Genomic DNA, 12,858 nt, shown 5'->3' with positions numbered 1-12,858 from the left:
GAAGTTATTTCCACCATTTTATCTTCCAGCTCACTGATGCATCCTTCTGCTTCAGATATTCTGCTATTGATTCCTTCTAGAGTATTTTTAATTTCAGTAATTGGGTTGTTTGTCTCTGTTGGTTTATTCTTTAATTCTTCTAGGTCTTCGCTAATTGATTCTTGCATTTTCTCCATTTTGTTTTCAAGGTTTTTGATCATCTTTTCTATCATTATTCTGAATTCTTTTTCAGGTAGTTTGCCTATTTCCTCTTCATTAATTTGGACTTCTGTGTTTCTAGTTTGTTCCTTCATTTGTGTAGTATTTCTCTGCCTTTTCATTTTTTTATTTTATTTTATTAACTTACTGTGTTTGAGGTCTCCTTTCCCCAGGTTTCAAGGTTGAATTCTTTCTTTCTTTTGGTTTCTTCCCTCCTAAGATTGGTCCAGTGGTTTGTGTAAGCTTCGTATAGAGTGAGATTTGTACTGAGTTTTTGTTTGCTTGTTTGTTTTTCCTCTGATGGGCAAGGCTGAATGAGATGGCAATCCTGTCTGCTGATGATTTGGTTTGTATTTTTGTTTTGTTTGTTGTTTAGATGAGGCATCCTGCACAGGGTGCTACTGGTGGTTGGGTGATGGCGGCTCTTGTATTCATGTGGTTTCCTTTGTGTGAGTTCTCACTATTTGATACTCCCTAGGGTTAGTTCTCTGGTTGTCTAGGGTCTTGGAGTCAGTGCTCCCACTCCAAAGGCTCAGGGCTTGATCTCTTGTCAGGAACAAAGATCCCACATGTGGTTTGTAATGGCATTAAGTGAGATTAAAACAAATATCCCCAAATGAGAAAACAAAGATGAACCCCAGAGAAATGGCAGTTACAAAATCAGGCAAATAATAATTAAAATAATGGAATATACACATATGCATATACACCCACGAGCAAAGTGAAAACAGTCCAACAAAAATAAAGAACAGTAGACTGACCCAGCAAACAAAGTAAACCAAAAATTACATTTACCAGTTAAGAACAAAACTAACTAAAGCACAAACTGGAAAACAAAACTAAAGCAAGGTGCCAAGGGAAAATAAGGCAATGAAAACAAAACTAACAAATATATTGAGAAGAAATGAAGGAAAGAAAAGAAAGAAAGAATAGGTATACAAAGTTAAATAGAGGTAGATGAAGAAGATTTATATACATCAAAGATTAACTGCAAGTAGGAAAGGCAAACAAAGGATTAAATGTAGAAAAAACATAATAGGTTTTAAAAAAATTAAAAATTAAAATTAAAAAATGAGAAAAGAAAAAAAAATGGAAGAAGAAAGAAAAAAGAAAAAAAAGAAAAAGGAAAACCCCATAGAACTGCAAAAGCCCAACATAGAGGCAGAGATTTATAGCTACAATAAAATTGTGACTGAATATGCTGCTGCTGCTGCTAAGTCACTTCAGTCGTGTCTGACTCTGTGCGACCCCATAGACGGTAGCCCATCAGGCTCCTCCGTCCCTGGGATTCTCCAGGCAAGGATACTGGAGTGGGTTGCCATTTCCTTCCCTGTGACTGAATATACACATATACATATACACCCGTAAGCAAAATCAAAACAGTCCAACAAAAATAAAGTACAACAGATTGACTTGGCGAACAAAGGAAACCAAAAATTATATCTACCAGAACAAAATTAACTAACACACAAGCTGGAAAACAAAACTAGAGAAAGGTGCTAGATTAACTGCAAGGGGAAAAGAACAGTAGGAAAAGCAAACAAAGGGATAAATGTAGAAAAAATCATAATAGGTTTAAAAAATTAAAATTAAAAAAGAAAAATAAGAAAGGAAACTCCACAAAACTGCAAAAGCCCAATGTAGAGGCAGAGGTTTATAACAGCAATAAAAAATGTGACTAAGAAAAAAAAAGCTCGAAAGCTTAATTAAATTTCATAGTGCCAATAAAATCAACTACAACAGAGGGCGAAAAAAAAAAAGAAAAAATTCTTAAAGAATCTACAGAGCAAGTCAAAACATAAAAATAATAAATGTTTTTCTTGGGTCATTGCTGTCAGAGTCTTTTCCCTCCCTGGAGGTCACAGTTCACCTCACCTCCCTAGGAGGCCCTCCGACACTGTGCTGGTCTCTGGACCTGCTGTGGGGCAGCTCAGATTCTAATCTGGTCCTACTTCTCTGTGTTCTTGCCTCCAATATCCACAGGTATTAGAACTAGTGTGTTTTCTTTTGTGGGAGCTCTCAGTGATCTTTTATATATTCCGTAGACACAGAATCTGCCTAGTTGACCCTGTAGATGTAATCTGCAGATTGTACAGCTGGTGGGAAGGTTTTGGGTCTTCTTCCTTAGCCACACTGCCTCTGGGTTTCAATTGTGGTTTTATGTCCACCTCTGCATGTGGGTTGTCCACTGGGGTTTGCTCCTGAGGCTGCCCTGGAGGACTTGGGTTTGCCCCTGTGAGGGCCAGATGTGGAGGTGGTGCAGCTGCTTCAGTCGCAGGGGTTCTGGCAGCACCAGGTACTCAGGGGAGTTGGCGGTTAGGGCGGCAGGAAATATAGTGCTCTAGAAGGGTATTGCAACCAGTATTAGCCAATACACTCCAGTATTCTTGCCTGGAGAACCCCCCTCCCTGACAGAGAAGACTGGCAGGCCACAGTCTACAGGGTCACAAAGAGCCGGACACTACCAAAGAAATGCTGTGTGCATAGACGCAAGACTTTTTTGCCTGTGGCAGCTCTGCCCCAGTGAGAGCTGAGTGTGAAGGTGGCACAACTGCTTGGCTTGCGGGGACTGTGGCTATGACAAATGTACAAGGACATGGACTGCTTCCACCACAGGAGGTATGGCCCTATCAGAGCCTTTTGTAGCTGGCAATCAGAAGGCCTTTTTGGCTGGTCTTTCTCCATAGCTCTGCCCATTCAGGAACTTAGAGGGCTCCCTTGCCTGGGGTCCTACTCTGGAGATCAGTGCATCAGTCACTTAAAGGGGTATCCTGGGTGGGGTCCTGCTCTGTATTTCAGTGCCTCAGGCATTTGATGGGCCAGCTTCTCTATTGTTCAGCCAGCCTCTCTATTGCTCAGCTGCCCTGTGGGGAGAGAGAGGCTGTGGTGATGGCGCCACCCCTTACGTGACTCAGCAGTATCGCTTTGCTTCCGTCGCTGACTGGCTTTCCTCCACAGACATTTCCCATCACAGTCTCCTCCCTCACATCCTCGTCATCCGTTCCTCCACAGTCAACAGCAGCCCTCGCCCTGGGATCACGCCACACTCCCCAAATTCCAGCTCCCAGCCGCTGCACCTTCCAGGGGACTTTTGTCCCTGTCTGGGGTATGTATGGCTGTGGCAAGGACTGTCTGATTTTTATTCTACTTAGGCTGCAACAGGTCAGCTGTTTCACTCTCAGCCTTAAATGTTTCTCCTCTGACTCAGAGAATTGCCCCGATGTGGGGATCAGACCCCTGCTTACAGTTCCCCCACCCGCTGAGGGCAGGTCCAGTCCTACCAACACTCCTGTTTTTCCCCCTAGTTCCTTCATCCTACCGAGTTTTGTGTGGTTCTATATATTCTTTTCCTCTGGTCAGGTACTCCTGCCTGCTCTCAGCTGGTGTTCTGCATGCACTTCTGTGTCTGAAGGTGTATTCCTGATGTATCCGTGGAGAGAGATGTACTTCACATCCACCTACTCCTCCGCCATCTTGTTCTCCCTGAGTACCGATGCTTTTAAGCATTTCTTTGTAAATGACGTTTAGTTGGATTTTTAAAATCCAATCTGAAAATATTTGTCTTTCAACTTCAGAATTTAGTTCAGTTGAGGCAATGGCAACCCACTCCAGTACCCTTGCCTGGAAAATCCCATGGACAGAGGAGCCTGGTAGGCTGCAGTCCATGGGATCGCTAAGAGTCGGACACGACTGAGCGTCTTCACTTTCACTTTTCCCTTTCATGCACTGGAGAAGGCAATGGCAACCCACTCCAGTGTTCTTGCCTGGAGAATCCCAGGGACGGCGGAGCCTGGTAGGCTGCCGTCTATGGGGTCGCACAGAGTTGGACACGACTGAAGCGACTTAGCAGCATATTTATCATAATTATTAATATATTTGGATTCATTTTGCAAATTTTAACTTTTGCTTTTTATTTGTCACATTTTTTCTTCTTTTTGTTTTCTTTTGGATTACATTTTCCTTATTCAATTATTTTTTCCTTTACATGTATCAAAGGTTTTCTCTCAATATTGTTATTTTTTACTTCCCCTTCTTGAGTTATGTTCAGAGGGGCTTTGAGTGCCAAGTCTATATTCTTAATTAGCTCTATAATTTGTCTCTTTCCCCGTCCTCCTCTCTGAATTCAGGCCTTCATCATTTTACACATCAATTATTGCAGTATTCTCTCTCTTTATCGCCACTTTCTATTCTCTTTGTTGTTGTTGTTGAGTCGCTAAGTCATGTGCGACACTTTGCAAGCCCATGGACTGCAGCATGCCAAGCTTACCTGTCCTTCCCTATCTCCTTGAGTTTATTCAAACTCATGTCCATTGAGTTGGTGATGCTATCCAAACATCTCATCCTCTGCTGCCCCTATTCTCTTTGTGTGTGTGTTAGTCACTCAGTTGTGCCTGACTCTTTGTGAACCCATGCACTGTAGCCTACTGGGTTCCTCTGTTCATGGAATTCTCCAGGCAAGAATACTGGAGTGGGTAACCATTCCCTTCTCCAGGGACTCTTCCCACCCCAGGGATCGAACCTGGGTCTCCTACATTGCAGGCAGATTCTTTACCATCTGAGCCACCAGGGAAGCCCATTCTCTTTGAGAGTACTCTAAAATATGACATTTGCTTAGAGCTCTTCAGTGGCTTACATATTATTTTGGGTAAAAGTCTAAATCTTCCTATGGCATGCCAGCGCCATCATGCTGACAGATGACTGCCTCTCCTGCAACTCCCTCATATGGCACGTGCCCTGGCCACACAACCTCTGTAGCAGTTGTGAAATCTGCCTTGCTCATGGGACCTCCATGTGCCTGTGAGATGTGGAATTCTTTCTCGTGTACAACTTGTATACTTGACAATTTCCCACTCATCTTTCATGCTTCAGTTCAGGATTACCTTCTCTATGAAACTTTAAAGACTCTCTGAGCCTAGGAAACTGACCTACATCTTCCTTTCTGTTTTAATAACATTCTGCACATGTTTCTGTTCCTGGTTATGATTTGATCATATTTGTTTGGTAAATGCATGTTTAAGTGTCTTTCTTCTGTAGACTTTGAGCTTCTTAATGGCAAGAAGCATGTTTTACTATTCCATGGTTCAACAGAGTACTTGTCCCAACTCATATGTGTTGAATAAATGGATAAAATAATAATAGATGTTACTCTAAAGAAAACGTGCATGTGCTGTACTTAGTTGCTCAGTTGTGTTTGACTCTTTTGACCCCATGGGCTGCAGCCCTCCAGACTCCAGCGTTCATGGGATTTCCTGGGGAAGAATACCGGAGTAGGTTGCCATTTCCTGTTCCAGGGAATATTCCCGACTCAGGGATCTAACCCGTGTTTCTTGTGTCTCCTGCATTGCAGGTGAATTCTTCACCCACTGAGCTATTAGGGAAGTCAACGGTATTATTTTATAAATCATAAATAATGCACTCTCACATCTGATATTCATTTGCCTTTTTTCTGTCTCGGTGACTCACCTTCCTAGCTGAACTGGGAATTTTACACGGGGCAGAGGCTGTGTTTTATACTTGGCTGGTGCCACTTCGGTCCTTAGCACAGTGATAAGCATATAGCACAATCACAGAAAATACTGTTTAATTGATGAGAAACTAAATGTAGCATACATTCTTGTCATTTATATTTTATATATAAAAATATGCAATTTATCTATACAATATATCTTTTTATTAAAATAAGGATGTGACAAATGATCATTATAATGTACTAGTTACTTGAACAGGGTGGCATATGGGGACGCGTGTAAAAAGATTCAAATGCCTCAGGAGAACTTCACTCTCCCTTCAGTGGAGTCAACGTCATGAGGCCACCAGGTGCTGTGGTCAGTTCTCACCTTTTTCCAGAAACCCCCAGGCTCCTAGAGATGCCCAGCCTGCCAACCTCAGGAGATCTTGAAACTGCTTTCAGGTTTACTCATTATTATTATTTGGAGTATAATTGCCTTACAATGTTGTGTTAGTTTCTGCTGGACAAAGAAGTGAACCAGTTGTATGTATACATATATCCCCTCCCTCGGGGACCTCCTTCCCCCATCCCCCCTGCCACTATCCCATCCCTCTATGCCATCACGGAGCAGTGAACTGAGCTCCCTGTGCTATACAGCAGATTCCCACTAGCTACCTATTTTACACAAGGTGTGTATATATGTCAATCCTACTCTCCCAATTAGTACTTACTAATTTTAGTCTTTCCTTTTTCTTCTTAGAGACAGAAAAACTAAGACCTTCCTTCTCAGTCTTCACACAATCACAAGTGTACTCTTTGGTTCTTCTTATTCTCTTTAGCAGAGAGGGCCCTTCTTCCCAATGACATGAAAATGACTTAGGATGAATTTCTTTAATAGCCAAAGTCTATGAGCCTAATGTTTCTCTACAGGTATAGTCTCTAGACCAGTGGTTCTCAAAATGTGGTCCTCGGAGGGTCAGCTTCAACATCTCCCAGGAGCTTGATATACATTCTTGTGCCCTATTCAGACCACCTGACTCAGAAACTCAAGGGGTGAAACAACTTGTATCTGAACAAGCTCTCTAGGGGATTCTGACATATGCCAAAGTTTGGGAACCACAGTTTTCAACATTTGGCTAAAGGTCTAAAAGGAATAATACACCCTCCCCCATTTATCCTTTGTGTTCATTTTGTTGCTTTTGTTTAGTTGCTAAGTCATGTCTGACTCTTTGTGACCCCTTGGACTGAGGCACACCAGGCTTCCCTTCACTCTCTCCTGGAGTTTGCTCAAACTCATGTCCAATGAGTCGGTGATGCTATCTAACCTTCTTATCCTCTGCCTTCCTCTTCTCCTCTTGCCCTTAGTCTTTCGCAGCATCAAGTTCTTTTCCAACTAGTCAGCTCTTTGTGTCAGGTGGCCAAAGTATTGGAGCTTCAGCTTCAGCACCAGTCCGTCTAATGAATATTCAGGGTTGGTTTCCTTTAGGATTGACTAGTTGGATCTCCTTGCAGTCCAAGGGACTCTCAAGAGTCTTCTCCAGCACCACAGTCCAAAAGCATCAGTTTTTTGGCTCTCATCCCTCTTTATGGTCCAACTCTCACATCTGTACATGATTACTGGAAAATCCATATTTGACTACATGGACCTTTGTTGGCAAAGTGATGTCTCTTCTGTTTAATAGGCTATCTAGGTTTGTGTTTATTTTAAAGACCTTTAAGCAGCACAGACCTGTTGATAAGCAGTCAGACAACAGTGATAGAACAAGACATTGTCAGGTCACAGAGTAGTCAAAAAGACAGCATTGAACACTCTTTGGGAAAGAGTCTGAAACCAGAAGTTGGCTTGTTTTCACATCCTGCCCTCAACATTTCTCCTTGAGTCATGAACACATTACTCAGCTTCTCTGTGGTATCTGTGGCATTGTGGTCATGGGAATATTATGATCTTAGAGGGTAAGTTGTTGGAAGCACTGCATGAATTCATATTGATAGGGGCTTGAAATAGTTTCTGACACAGAATAAGTGCTTTGCAAGTGATTGTTAAATAAAATAAATGAACTTGAAGCTGGAAGTTCCATGATCGGGGATAGGCCCCTATGAGAGGGTCACAGAACAGCTGGGTTGTCACAACCCTTGACAAGAGGCTTTGCTAGTGCCTGCTGGTGACCACTGTCTGTGTATCAGGACAGACAGGGCTGTTCTTCCAGATGAAGAGGAAAGAACTGGGCTGCCAATGCCTGCAGAGTGCAGGACACCTGTATATATTTAAGCAGAATTGACACCTGTGCTGTTCAGATTCCTGGAAAGGAGGCACAAGAAATGCCATGCATCATCTTCACCAGGATGTAGCAGGTGTTTGAGATCCCCAGGTCATAATTTGCCCAAATCTTAGAGTTTTCATATGCTCTGCTTTCTTTAAAAAAAAAAAATCAGTTCCACATGATCTAGGGCCTAATATCCATCCCCAGTGGTTGTTGATATATTCTCCATCATTTGGCAAATCTGATGCATTTTAACCCAGCTTTCAGCTTTCTGTAATCTCGCTTCATCAATCCTTCTTTGCTCAGGTATGTCTGCCTTCATTTGGCAGACATGGCAGATTTTTCATTTCCCCCGTGTAAATGACTTGTTTATTACAGTAGGGGTCCCTGGTCTTTGAAAACAGCTTACAGATACCCTTGAATAGAGCTCAGAAAGGGCTTCTTGAATAATAATGCCTAAGTAAACCTGAGATGAGCTTGGACTTTGCCTCTTTGAAATTCATACATCATCCTAAGTGCTGTCATTTAAACAGAAAATGTAGAAGGCTGCCTGGAAAGGCTCAGTCTAAAATATGCTTTCTTTATAGAACTTATCATTTTAGTACAAAACAAACAAACAGCAGAGAGCAAAGGAGGGAATAGGTGACTTCTGCTATGTATTTTACCTGAGCGTAAGATTTGTTCTTCTGATTGTACTGGGACTTTTCACAGTTCCTGATTTTAACTTTCAAATTTGTATTTCTCTGTCTATTAAATATTCCTCTGCTTCTGTACTTCCAGATGATGAATTTGTAGCAAAGGCAGAACACCAAGGATGAGGAGACAGCCATCCAAAGTAAGTTAACTCTCAATTCCATTCATCTTGGGAGATAGAATTTTTGATGGGTTTGTAGCCTGAAGTTCAGTTTCTTTCTGGACCACACAAGTCCTTAAACTTGGCTGTGCACTGTAATCACTTGGCGATTGTTATGTATTTTGGACATTGTGATTTTTCAAACATTCTCAGTGATTGTAACATATGGGAAAGTTTGAGAACTGATGCTCATTGTGTCAACTACATGGATTTAAAGAAGGCCAACCATTCACAGCTTCCCTGGTAGTTCAGACAATAAAGAATCTGCCTGCAATGCAGGAGACTCAGGTTTGACTTCCGGGTCAGGAAGATCCCCTGGAGAAGGGAATGGCAACCTGCTCCAGTATTCTTGCCTGGAGAATTCCATGGACAGAGGAGGCTGGGTGGACTACAGTCCATGGGGTCACAAAGAGTCGGACATGACTGAGCACACAGCACAGCCATTCACAGAGACTGAGTCACATAAACCTAACCTAGGCCCACTTGGAGGTGTGGCGAGTAGCCTCTTAGGAAAGATGCCATTCTGAGAGTGGAAGGAGTCAGGTACACCCAGATACTCACTTCACACTGTTCCTTCCTTAGTGGCATGGTTGCAAGTCTCAAACCCTGGGAGAGAGAGGACTGTGAGCAGAAATGAAGTGTTTTTCCAGTGAAAGCTCTGTGAAGCATTGGGTCCCAGCAGAACTGGCAATACAGTGTGACATATGACATAATGGGAGGTAGGCCCCTCTTCATCACATACTGAGGCCTCTTGTAGGCTGGAGGGCAGCAGTGTAAGTGCCCTAATGAGCATCCTGCAGAGCCTTGTGCCACAATAGTGGTTCTAGCTGAAGTCTACACCATGGGTTTTGCAGGATGAGGGCCTGCCTCTGGTAGACAGACTGGGAGGACAGCAGATTTGTCAAAGTGCTGAGATCATGTACATTGGCAGGTAACAAGATAAAGTTTTCTTGGACTCTATATCTAGCAGCAGGTGAGGGCTGGAGACTCAGGGCATAGTTTATCTGTGTAACTAACTATGTGAAGCTGTAACTGTGCTCTTATACATAGAAAAATTTACTTGCTCAGTCGTGTATGACTCTTTGCGACCCCATGTACTGCAACCTGCCAGGCTCCTCTGTCCATGGAATTCTCCAGGCAAGAATACTGGAGCGGGTTGCCATGCCCTCCTCCAGGGGATCTTCCTGACCCAGGGCTTAAACCCAGGTCTCCTGAATTGCAGGCTGATTCTTCATCATCTGAGCTGCCAGTGAAGCCCTAGAAGATAAGAATGCTTTCTGACCATATTGGTTTAGCTCCATATTGGTTTAGTCCTAATGATATGTTCTTTGTCTGAACTGAGGAAATAGCTACATAAGATGGTTTTGGCTGTTAGTATGGAATTGCTGTTAGAGGAATTGCTCATTAAATTGTTCAATGACCATCTTAAAGCTCCATGGGATAAATTTCTTTCAGAATACAAGAGTGAATCTCTCTTGAATAATTGGCATGCTTCCATTTGTGAGCTAATGAGTACTGTGCAGCCCATTACATTGCCTGTCCTCCTGTCCTCCTCAAAACCAAATACAATAATGCTTATTTGCAATAAATATAACCTCGGGTGGTTAACAACATTACCAGTAATGTGAGTCCTTCCTATAATGGCTTAGCTGTGATCTAATCATTTTTCTATGTGTCTTTTGCTTTAAAGCACTCCAAAATATTTTTTTTAAAGAAGTAAAGGGAAAACATAAAAATCTCAATTTAATATAATTCTTTTTTTCTTAGCTTTTTTTTTTTTTCAAAACAGCTTTATTGTGGAATAACATGCAGTGGGCATTAGGCATACCTGCTGTCATGTCTGACTCTGTGACCCATGGCCTGTAGCCCACCAGTCTCCTCTATTCATGGCATTTTCCAGGCAAGAATACTGGAGCGGGTTGCCATTTTCTCCTCCAGGGGATCTTCCTGATCCAAGGATTGAACTTACGTCTCTTGAGTCTCCTGCATTGGCAGGTGGATTTTTTTACCACTGGCACAACCTGGGAAGCCATATTATACAATAAGCTGTACATAGTTAAAAGGCAACATTTGATAAGTTTTGGTATAATAAATACCCCTGAAACCATCACCATGGTTTAGATAATGAACGTAGTTATCACTGGCAAAAATTTCTTCATGTCCTTTTATAATCACTTCCTCTTACCCTCCCCAGTCCCTTCTCATCCTTAGGTAACTACGGATCTGCTTTCTGTTACTACAGATGAGTTTGCATTTTTAAGAGTCTTATTCAAGTTGATTAATACAGTATGCTCCCTTTTTTGTTGGACTTCTTTCACTCAGCATAATCATTTTGAAATTTATCCATCTAGTTGCATGTATTAATGGTTTATTGCTTAATGTATTAATTATGTATTAATGGTTTATTTGTAAGTTGTATCCGTTGATTAGCTATATAACAAATTGTTTATGTGTTCAGCTGTTGATGGACATTTGGGTTGCTTTCAGGTTTTCGCTGTTATGAATAGAGCTTCAATGAACATTCATGAGCAAGTCTTTGTGTGGACATATGCTTTCATTCATCTCGAGGATATACCTAGGAGTGGAATGCTGCATTCTTAGGCCAGTGCATATTTAGCTTTTTAAGAAATTGCTGAATTTATTTTGCAAAAGAGTTGCACTATTTGAACATTCCTACCAGCAGTGTATGAAAGTTCTAATTGCTTTATATCTTAACCAACATTTGGTATGATTGGTCTTTTAAATTTTAGCCGTGTCACTCCTGGGCATATATCTGGAAAAAACTATAATTTGAAAAGATACATGTACCCCAGTGTTCATAGCAGCACTATTTACAATAGCCAAGACATGGAAACAACCTAAATGTCCATTGACAGATGAATGGATAAAGAAAATGTGGTATATATATACAATTGAATATCACTCAACCATAAAAAGAATGAAGTAATGTCATTTGTTGTAACATGGATGAACCTAGAGATTATCATACTAAGTGAAGCAAGTCAGACAAAGACAAATATCATATGATATTGCTTATACGTAGAATCTTAAAAGAAGATACAAATGAACTTATTTACAAAACAGAAATAGATCCACAAACATAGAAAATAAATTTATGGTTACCAAAGGGAAAGGAGGGAAAGATGAATTAGGAGTTTGAGATTAACATATGCACACTACTATATATAAAATAGATAAATAACAAGGGCCTACTGTATTGCACAGGCAACTACACTCAGTATTTTGTAATAACTGATAGTGGAAAAGAATATGAAAAAGAATGGATTTATATATACATGTATATGTGTAACTGAATCACTTTCCTTTACACCTGAAACTAACACAGCATTGTAAATCAACTATACTTCAATTACAAAGAAAAGACAAAAAGCCAATTTAGTCCCTCTAGTGGTTGTGAAGTGATATATTATTACGGTTTTGCTTTGCATTTCCCTAACGACTAATGATGCAGAGCATCTTTTCGTTTATTTGAAATTCATATATCTTTGGTGAGATGCCTGTTCAAATTTTTTCCCATGTTTTAAAAAGCTGAATTGTTTGTTTTCTTATTGTAGTGTGTTGAAAATTCTTTATGTATTTTTAGATACGAGTCATTTATTTGACATGTGACTTGAAAAAATTTTCTCACAGTTTGTGGCTTATCTTTTCACAGACTCTGATTCTTAAGTTTACCATTTAAACTTTGCCAGTGCAGTCGAGGCATGTGAAACTGTGAGGAATGCTGTTCAGAATTACAGTTTGGAGACTCTGTAGCATCCTCAGGCATCATCCCCTCTCCCCTACAGTTATTTATATTCACCAAACGTCCTGGGCTTGTCAATGTTGACTCAAATTGGTCTTCCTCTCAGAAGACTACACCTCCTCCAGCCTCTCCCTGCCACGTAGCCGCTGCTGAGATTCATGAAGTCATGAAATGAATCTCCACCAGCTAAAATAGCAGTTGTTTATTTTTAATCAGCTTAAGTTCAGATTGTATGTTTGTAACTCAAACATGCAAGAGTTTGAAGGTACCTCCTGTCTTTCTCCAGAGACTAAAACCTGGCTCTGCTGGGGCTGAGGAGAGGGAGAATCCAACA

At 41.2% G+C, this 12,858-nt stretch overlaps 1 long non-coding RNA gene across 1 annotated transcript in view; it reads left to right on the top strand.

Moving 5' to 3' along the window:
• The window catches only part of LOC145547405 (uncharacterized), an 84,677-nt gene that overhangs the window by 16,476 nt on the left and 55,343 nt on the right, over positions 1–12,858 (top strand). The window contains exon 2 of the long non-coding RNA XR_014083812.1: positions 8,689–8,743. This is a non-coding gene — a long non-coding RNA (uncharacterized LOC145547405). The remainder of the gene's footprint in view (positions 1–8,688; positions 8,744–12,858) is intronic.

Source organism: Giraffa tippelskirchi, chromosome 4 (assembly GCF_054371585.1).
Source record: "Giraffa tippelskirchi isolate mGirTip1 chromosome 4, T2T-mGirTip1v1.2.pri, whole genome shotgun sequence".
Classification (NCBI taxonomy): domain Eukaryota; kingdom Metazoa; phylum Chordata; class Mammalia; order Artiodactyla; family Giraffidae; genus Giraffa; species Giraffa tippelskirchi.
The sequence above is the reverse complement of the archived record's forward strand: the minus strand, read 5'-3'. Positions and strand labels throughout refer to the sequence as shown.